Source organism: Saccostrea cucullata, unplaced genomic scaffold (genome assembly GCF_032062105.1).
Source record: "Saccostrea cucullata isolate Sc308-1 unplaced genomic scaffold, CSIRO_AGI_Scuc_v1 ctg8498, whole genome shotgun sequence".
Taxonomy (NCBI): Eukaryota; Metazoa; Mollusca; class Bivalvia; order Ostreida; family Ostreidae; genus Saccostrea; species Saccostrea cuccullata.
In genome coordinates, this window is record NW_026926969.1 from 10,022 (window position 1) to 19,930 (window position 9,909).

The window sequence follows — 9,909 nt, forward strand, 5'->3', positions numbered from 1 at the left end:
ATACCTTGAACATGATGATGAACAGTTTGTCAGCGCAACTCCTCTTAAACTGCTGCACAGAATATTGTCAAACTTTGCAGAAATTTAGTAGACAGTGTGTAGATGTGCATAATCCAAATAAGATTGAATTGGATTGAACAGCAGGCATAAATACGTTATACGTACCTATGATCGTTCTCTCCATAGTTACTACATTTATTGGAGAAATACGTTAGGAAAACGAGATGTGTTTGTGAAACATTGATGCCCTCGTATATCGGTCTTTTGCAAAGGTTAAAGTATCTCAAATGCAAGTCAAACTAAAGGTCAAACAAAAGATCAATATTTTACCCAAACAAACACTTTGCGTCAAGAAATATACAAGTACCTTTGAAGAATGAACAGCCCAAGCACCACCCATTCAAAAGTTATGGCAAAGGTTAAATAATTTTAAAAGTTGGTCAGACTACTGGTTCAAAGTATAATTTTCAAAATTACTTAAACCCAGGGAAAGGCCTTGTTATATTAAATGTACATGTGAAATATGAAAGACACAATCTGTTTAAAAGCTAATGGCCAAGACAAAAGTTGATCAAATTACAAGGTCAAAGTTGAAAAGTAGCAAGTTTTGGTAATCAAAGGAAGGTCTTGTTACAATGAATACGCCTATTAAACATGAAAGCCCTAGAACTTACTGCTCAAAGGTTAAGATCAATGTTCATGTTTTCAAAAAGGTGGGCCAAAATCTGAGGTCAAGTCCTAAAGGTCAAAAGTAATACACTATACCAATTGAAAGGTCTTGTCACAATGAACAAACCAGTAAAATATGAATGTTGAACGACCGTTCATAAGTTCTGGCCCAGGTTAAGGTTTAAAGGGGTAAAACTCCATGGTCAAGTGGTCAAACACTAGAATGTTGATACCCAAAGGAAGGTCTAGTAAATATTAATACACTTGTGAAATATGAAAGCCAATGATAGATCTAGCCATTCAAAATTATGGACAATGTTAAAAGATTAAAGATTTGCGAACAGATAATTAGAAAGACAAACAGCGGATGGGGCAAAACCATTACACCCAAAGTCTTAGGTAACGGGGGTGGGGGTTTGGGGGGATATTATAATGGCTGCAAACGAGGAATTACATAATGAAATCTCTTGGTTAGTTGTAATCTTTTTAAGCTAAATCTGGAGACATAAAGGTCCACAAGAGTAAGTTTTGCATTGAAAATTTCAACAATGAAAACTATTTCGTGTCTGATTATTTGTCATGTTTAGGAGAAAACATTCTTTTTGGCTTCATTTTTAGCTCTACTGGTCAGAGACCGCTTATGCGAAAGTAAGGTGTCCGTCGTCCATCCGTCTGTCTGTAAACAATTTTTCAAAACGCTACTCCTACAGTTTTGGTCTGATTTTAATATAACTTGGCACACAAGTAGACTACACTAAAATACATAAACAGGGCATCGTTTTTTGATTTCGAAGAATGTTACAATGGATACTAAAAATAGAATTTTCTGTGAAATTCTTTTAAAACGCTACTCCTTCTACAGTTTTGGTCTGATTTCAATATTACTTCGCACACAAGTAGACTACACTAAGATACACAAAATAGTGCATCGGTTTTTTGATTTCGATAAATGGTGTTGCCATGGTTACTAAAAATATGATTTTCTGTAAAATTCCTCCAAAACGCTACTCCGTCTACGGTGTTGGTCTGATTTCACTATTACTTGGCACACAAGTAGACTACACTAAGATACACAAAATAGTGCATCGGTTTTTGATTTCGATGAATGGTGTTGCCATGGTTAATAATTACTAAAAATAGAATTTTCTGTGATATTCCTTTAAAACGCTACTCCTTCGACAGTTTTCAGTATAACTTGGCACATAGGTAAGTAGACTACACTAAGATACATAGAGTAGTGCATCGGTTTTTAGCTCACCTGAGTCGAAGGCTCAAGTGAGCTTTTCTGATCACATTTTGTCCGGCGTCCGTCTGTCCGTCTGTCTGTCTAGCTGTCTGTCTGTCTGTCTGTCTGTAAACTTTTCACATTTTTGACTTCTTCTCAAGAACCGCGGGGCCAATTTCAACCAAACTTGCCACAAAGCATCCTTGGGTGAAGGGGATTCAAGTTTGTTCAAATGAAGGGTCACGCCCTCATTCAAGGGGAGATAATTAGCAATTAATGAAAATTTGGTGGCATGTTTTAAAAATCTTCTTCTCAAGAACCACTGTGCCAGGAATGATGAAACTTATGGGGAATCATCCTCAGGTAGTGTAGATTTTAGTTTGTTCAAATCATGACCCCCGGGGGTAGGGCGGGGCCAAAATGGCCGACCAAAGTTTTACATAGAAATATATAGGAAAATTCTTTAAAAATCTTCTTCTCAAGAATGACCAAGCCATAATTCATCATATTTATATGGAAGCATCCTCAGGTAGTGTAGATTCAAGTTTGTTCAAATCATGACCCTCGGGGGTAGGGCGGGGCCAAAATGGCTGACCAAAGTTTTACATAGAAATATATAGGAAAATTCTTTTAAAATCATCTTCTCAAAGATAGAAAATCCATGGTTGTTCATGGGACTACTTTTGGATTTTACCTTTTCAATAATAAACCAATTTATACTTTTACTAGCCACAGTGCTCAGGTGAGCGATGTGGCCCATGGGCCTCTTGTTTATTTCGATGAACGGTGTTGCCATAGTTACTAAAAATACATTTTTTTCTTCCTCTGAAAGTTTTCCATTAAAACGATACCCCTTCTACAGTTTTGGTCTGATGGCAATGGCTTCTTTTCTCATCCTTTGTTAGAAGTACCGGTACAAACCAGTAGAGCTACAGTCTCGACAGAGAGTTCTGGTTTATAAGTCGCAGATCTATCATTTCCACCCTGAAACATGACAAGAGGTCTACAGACCTTAAAGGTCACATGAGTATCATGTAACAACTTCCCAACAATTGAGTTTCGTTCTAGTTTTAATCCAAAGGCAAAGAAATTCACAATTTTGAAAGAGGCACAATTGTTTAGCATAACTATACATTTGGCATGCTTACTTTAGTCACTTAATACCCAGAGGTATATCAGAGTAACAAAGAGAAAATGCATTTCACTTTATAACCACCAATTGTGCACCCAACCCACAGGAACCACTGACCCTGGGGCCACATATTCAAAATTTTGGAAATTTTATTATAAATTTTTACTTCATAATAAATGGTAAATTAATACCAAAGAAAGGATTTCAAAGTATTACTTTATTTTAAGACTATGTTACATCACCTCCTCCTGGCGATACTTCTAACTCTCAATGAACCATTTTGGAAGAGGCACCTTTTTTCATCATAAATATGTACGTAGATCATTACCATAATATTCAGGAGCAAAGGAAGAGATTTCCAAAGAATTTATCCATTTTCTCCGTATAATCAATGGAGCACCACCCTAGCACCAGAACCCCTGATCCTGGGGCCATGAAATTCACAATTTTGGAAAATGCAGCCTTATTTAACATTATCATGTATTTGGTTTATTTATTTAATACCCAGGAGCAGAGAAGAATATTTTTAAAAGAATTCATGCATTTTCAATATATAATCAACAGAGCCCAGTCCTATCATTAGAACCCCTGACCCAGGGGCCATGAAATGCAAAAGATTTAAGAGGCGTTCTCGCTCAATATAATTATGTACTTAGTTTGTTTGTTTAATAGGCAGGAACAGAAAAGAAGATTTTCAAAGGAAACAATGCAATTTCACTATATGATATATTCAATAGAGACCCACTCTTATACCCGAACCCCGCATCTACGGGCCTTGAAATACACATATTGGAAAGAAGTATCCTTCTTCATTATAACTATGTACATAGTTTATTGCTTATATACCCAAGAGCAGAGGAGAAGTTTTAACATTTTGACTACCGGTATGCATTTTCCTTATATAAATAATAGAGCCCCATCCTAACACCAGAACCTCTGTCTCGGGGGCCATGAAATTCAAAATTTTGGAAGTAGCAGCCTTATTCAGCATAACTATGTACTTGGTTAGTTTATTTAATGTCCAGGAGCAGAGAATGAGATTTTCAAAGAGATGTATTTTCACTTTACATATAATCTATTTAGCCCCACCCTAGCACTAGAACCACTGACTCTGGGGCCATAAATTTCACAATTTTTGAAGAGGACTAAATGCTGATTACAATAATGCAAACAGTTTGACTGCTTGATGCTCAGGAGTATAGAAGAAGATTTTTGAAGATTAATTATAGTGGTTTTGGCCCCAGGGGGACAGATACCATAAAAATTCACAATTTCTGTTCCCCTTCCGCAACATATGCTTTGTGCCAAAATTGGTTGAAATTAGTTGAGATGTTGCAGAGAAGCTAAAAATGTTCAAATGTTAACGCACGATGCACGACGACGGACGAAAACGGACAGCAATAGGTCGTCTGAGTTTACCTATGAAGACTTAAAAGTGTAAGTTGGTTTATGTTAACTAAAATCTTTAATTTACAAATAAAGTGAATATCCACCTTTTAGCTCACCTGACATTTTGTCCGTCGTCCGTCCGTCAGTAAACTTTTCACATTTTCGACTTCTTCTCAAGAACCACTGGGCCAATTTTGACCAAACTTGGTACAAAGCATCCTTGGGTAAAGGGGAATTTAAATTATTAAAATGAAGGGCCAAATTTCTTCACAAGGGGAGATAATCAAGAAAAGACAAAAATAGGGTGGGGTCATTAAAAAATCTTCTTCTCAAGAACCATGTGCAAGAAAAGCTGAAACTTATGTGGAAGCATCCTGGGGTAGTGTAGATTTTAAATTGTTCAAATCATATAATAATTTAGAAATATATAGGAAAATTCTTTGAAAATCTTCTCCTCAAGAACCACTGGGCAAGAAAAGCTGAAACTTATGTGGAAGCATCCTGGGATAGTGTAGATTCTAAATTGTTCAAATCATGACCCCGGGGGGTAGGGCGGGGCTACAATGTGGAATCACAGTTTTACATAGAAATATATAGGAAAAATCTTTGAAAATCTTGTTTTCAAGAACCACTAGTACTGGGCCAGAAAAGCTGAAACTTGTGTGGAAGCATCATGGGGTAGTGTAAATTCTAAATTGTTTAAATCACGATCCCCGGGGGTAGGGCGAGGCCACAATGGGGAATCAAAGTTTTACATAGAAATATATAGGAAAATTCTTTGAAAATCTTCTCCTCAAGAACCACTGGGCAAGAAAAGCTGAAATTTATTTGGAAGCATCCTTGGGTAGTACCGTAAATCTGAAAATATTTTTCTTAAAAATAAAATAACAATAAGAAAATTTAAACAAAGCAGAGGTCATTCGCAAAATATATAGGATAATTCTTTGAAAATCTTCTTCTCAAGAGCCACTGGGCCAGAAAAGTTGAAATTTATGTGCACATCGAAGCATCCTGGGGTATTGTAGATTTCAAAATGATTAATCATGATCAGTGGAGTAGGGTGAGGTTGCAATATGTATTAAAAGGGGGAAATCTGGTAAAGAACAGAATGGTCAAAGCTTCTCAGGTGAGCGATGTGGCCCATGGGCCTCTTGTTAAAAAATCTTCTTCTGGAGAACCACTGGGCCAGGAAAAATGAAACTTATGTGGAATCATTTTCAGGTAGTGTAGATTTAAGTTTGTTCAAATCATGACCCCCGGGGCTAGGGTGGGGCCAAAATGGCCGATCAAACTTTTACATAGAAGTATAGGAAAAATCTTTAAAAATCCACTGTGCTAGGAAAGATGAAACTTATGTGAAACTATCCTCAGGTAGTGTAGATTCAAGTTTGTTTAAATCATGACCCCCCGGGGGTAGGGTGGGGCCAAAATGGCAGATCAAAGTTTTACATAGGAATACATAGGAAAAATCTTCAAAAATCGTCTTTTTAGGTACCATTGAGACAGGAAAGATGAAACTTATGCGAAATTATCCTGGTGTAATGTAGAATCAAATACATGTATATTCAAATTATGTCCTCCTGTGGTAGGTTGGGGCCAGAATAGCCGTTCAAAGGTTTTACATAAGAATATATAGGAAAATCTTCAAAAATCGTCTTCTCAGGTACCATTGAGACAGGAAAAATGAAACTTATGCGAAATTATCCTCATGTAATGTAGAATCAAATATATTCAAATCATGACCCACCGGGGGTAGGGTGAGGCCAAAATGGCAGATCAAAGTTTTACATAGGGATATATAGGAGAAATCTTTAAAAATCTTCTTCTCAAGAACCATTGAGATAAGAAAGATGAAACTAATGTGAAATTATTCTCAGATAGTGTATATTCAGGTTTGTTTAAATCATGACCCCCAGAAGTAGGGTTGTACCAAAATGGCAGATCAAAGTTTTACATAGGAATATATAGGAAAATTCTTCAAAAATCGTCTTTTCAGGTACCATTGAGACAGGAAAGATGAAACTTATGCGAAATTATCCTCATGTAATGTAGAATTAAATATATTCAAATCATGTTCCCCTGTGGTAGGTTGGGGCCAAAATAGCCGTTCAAAGGTTTTACATAAGAATATATACGAAAATCTTCAAAAATCGTCTTCTCAGGTACCATTGAGACAGGAAAAATGAAACTTATGCGAAATTATCCTCATGTAATGTAGAAACAAATTTGTTCAAATCATGACCCCCCGGGGGTAGGGTGGGGCCAAAATGGCAGATCAAAGTTTTACATAGGAATATATAGGAGAAATATTTAAAAATCTTCTTCTCAAGAACCATTGAGACAGAAAAGATGAAACTAATGTGAAATTATTCTCAGATAGTGTCGATTCAGGTTTGTTTAAATCATGACCCCAAGAAGTAGGGTTGGACCAAAATGGCCGATCAAATTTTTACATAGTAATATATAGGAAAAATCTTCAAAAATCTTCTTTTCAAGTACTTTAAAGCCATGATTAGCGATAAAATCATCCTCAGGTAATGTAGATTCTAGTTTGTTCAAATTATGACCCCTGGGGGTAGGGTGGGGCTAAAATGGCTGATCAAAGTTTTACTTAGGAATAATAGGGAAATTTTTAAAATCATCTTCTTAAGTACTTCAAAGCCATAATTAGAGATATTTATATGAAATCATCCTCAGGTAGTGTAGATTCTAGTTTGTTCAAATCGCAACCCCCAGGAATAGGGTGGGGCCACAATGGAGGATCCAAGTTTTACATTAAAATCTATTCAAAAAGTCTTCTTATCAAGAATAGCAAATCCATGATCAGTGATACTTATTTTTATATGGAAGCATTCTCAGGTAGTGTAGAATTAAATTTTTTTCAAATCATAACCCCCAAGGGTAGGGTGGGGCCACAATGGTGGATCAAAGTTTTACATAGAAAAATAAAGGGAAAAATCCCAAGAACAGAAAAGTTAAGTCATATTGGCGTATAAGCATCTTCGTGTATTTAAATTTGTTCAAATCATGGCCCTTTAGGATAGGGAGGTAAACAATGGGGAATCAAATTCAAATGATTACGAGAAAATATAATAGGAAAATGTTTAAAAAAGAAATCTTTTTATCAATAACAGCAAAGTCGTCTGCTGTATTGATATGGAGGCATTCTCAAATAGTATGAAAATTGAACTTAACTTGCATGGATGCACACTTCCAAGCTTGCTAAGGATGCAAGATCTGACATGGATTTTCCCGGATGTTAGTATGTTCTTTAGTCTTCCTTCTTGAGAATATTTCACTTATTAGTAAGAGACGCCATAATTTGCCCATGAATAGGTGCAAATTTTGTCTTATACTCGGCACTCAGTAAGCAGTGATGGATCTTTTTTGTGCTAGCCTTACTACACGTTTCTAGAACAGACAACCAAACCACTGCGCTACGCGGGCAGCATTTTCTCGAATGAAAGTTTTTGGAAATGATTCATTCCAAAGTTACTCTAAGCCCTTTGTTGACAAAACTACCGTAACATGAATGATACATATATTTATGCACACTACCAAGCTTGCTTTGGTTGTTTGATCTAACCTGTATTATTCGGATGAGTAACCAGATGAAAATTTTTGTACTAGTTTCATCCTAATGTATCTATAAGCCCTACAACGACCAAACTTAGGCTTTTTGATGTCATCGACAGCTGCTTTTTCATTAAAAATGGAACTCGTACATTAACTCACCTTGTTATTTGTCATCTGCAAAATTATTTTGTAAAAACATTCTGGTTGCACACACAGGTACTCTGAAGTTCATATTTAAAAAAGGAGGCCCAATAGGCAGGGTAGGGGAACAAAAATGCATTTCAACTAATCAGTAATTATATATTAAGCAATACATGTAATTAGAAGTGCCCCCACCACACATGAACCCCTGACCCTAGGTCTACACATTGCACAATTTTTGAAAAAGCACACTTGCTTATCAAAAATGTTTGATAAAAGAGCATATATCAAACAAATAAGTAGGGCCCCTATGGTATCCCTGACCCAGGGGCCTTGAAATTCACAATTTTGAAAGAAGAGCCCTTGCACGTCAAAACTATATACTAGGTATTTCATTTGCTTACCACCCAGGAGCATAGAAGAAGATTTTCAATGTTAATTTAGGAACTCCAGATCTTTATAGATCTAACAGAAGAACAACGCCAGACTTTGTTTCAACAAGTGTATTAATAATATCCTTGGAGAGCATTTTTACAAATCAAATCCAAGCTATGTATATCAGTTCACTTCCTCGCTCTCCTTACGTACTAGTACTCTCTGTCTGACACCTAACGTTATAAGGGCACCCGTTGGGGCATAGTTAGGGCAATTGCTAGGGCACTGGGATCCATGATTAGGTCACCTGTTAGGGCGTCAGACTCCATGGTTAGGGCACCCGTAACTGTATCACATGTAGGCTCCAAGTATTAAGTTCACGCATCATTGTTAGTTGTCAAGACACCAATATTTAATATATCTAGGGCATCTGTTAGGTATCATAATTAAGCTTAAAGATTAAAACACTAATGATTTTGATATTTAGGATCTTTTATACAAATAAACTTATTCATCTTTTATTTATATAACAAAAAATAAGTGTAAAAAAGCATTTATACATTGTTCCCTCCTTTCGAGACTTGAGTTTTTCAATTAAAACTTTATACAGTTTTTAATTCAAAAATTCATTTATTTAATAGAGAACACTATAATCAATATTTAAATAAGGAAATGAATTATACAGTGAATGCAAAATAAAGGTATAAAAATTTAGAATAAACAACACATGCTAAAAACTCAATAAAAGCAAGATGTGTTCCCAAACTGCTGTAAGTTTTCTTATTTCACTACATCTGACTGTAAAGCCTGAATTAAATTAATTCATTCACTACGTACATTCTCGCCAAAAAATAAATGAAAGAGAAAATAAAGACTAAATTACCCTAAAATACAAGTGGCTTTCTTATGTTGACAGACTCCACACCATCCAGGAAGTTGAATCATGCGCACCTACAAAAAAGTTCCCTTTCATTGATTTGAATGTAACAATTCAAGTAAAGTTTATCAAACATTCATACTACATGTATACGAGTCCCAAATTAATACTTTGGACCTAAAAGAAGATAACACAAAAAAAGAAAAGAAATTCCTTCTCTCTATATAGAACTACAATTGTCTAAAATCATACAATCTTAAATATGAATTCTATAACCCAATGGACTGTAGAGGAAAATGGCATGAAAATTAACAGTGTGCTTGTCCTAATGATCAGGTGCCATGGAGGAGTGAGCATCCCTTCCCGACCGGTCACACCCACCGTGTGCTCATTGTCATGATAGTGAAATAACGGAAAAATTAATTGACAATACGTCGTCGATAATCTGAATGTCGAGTTGAAGGCCACAGCAAGTGTTTCTTTTTTTCACGCGTATGATTTTGCATTTTAAATTCTGCTTCATAT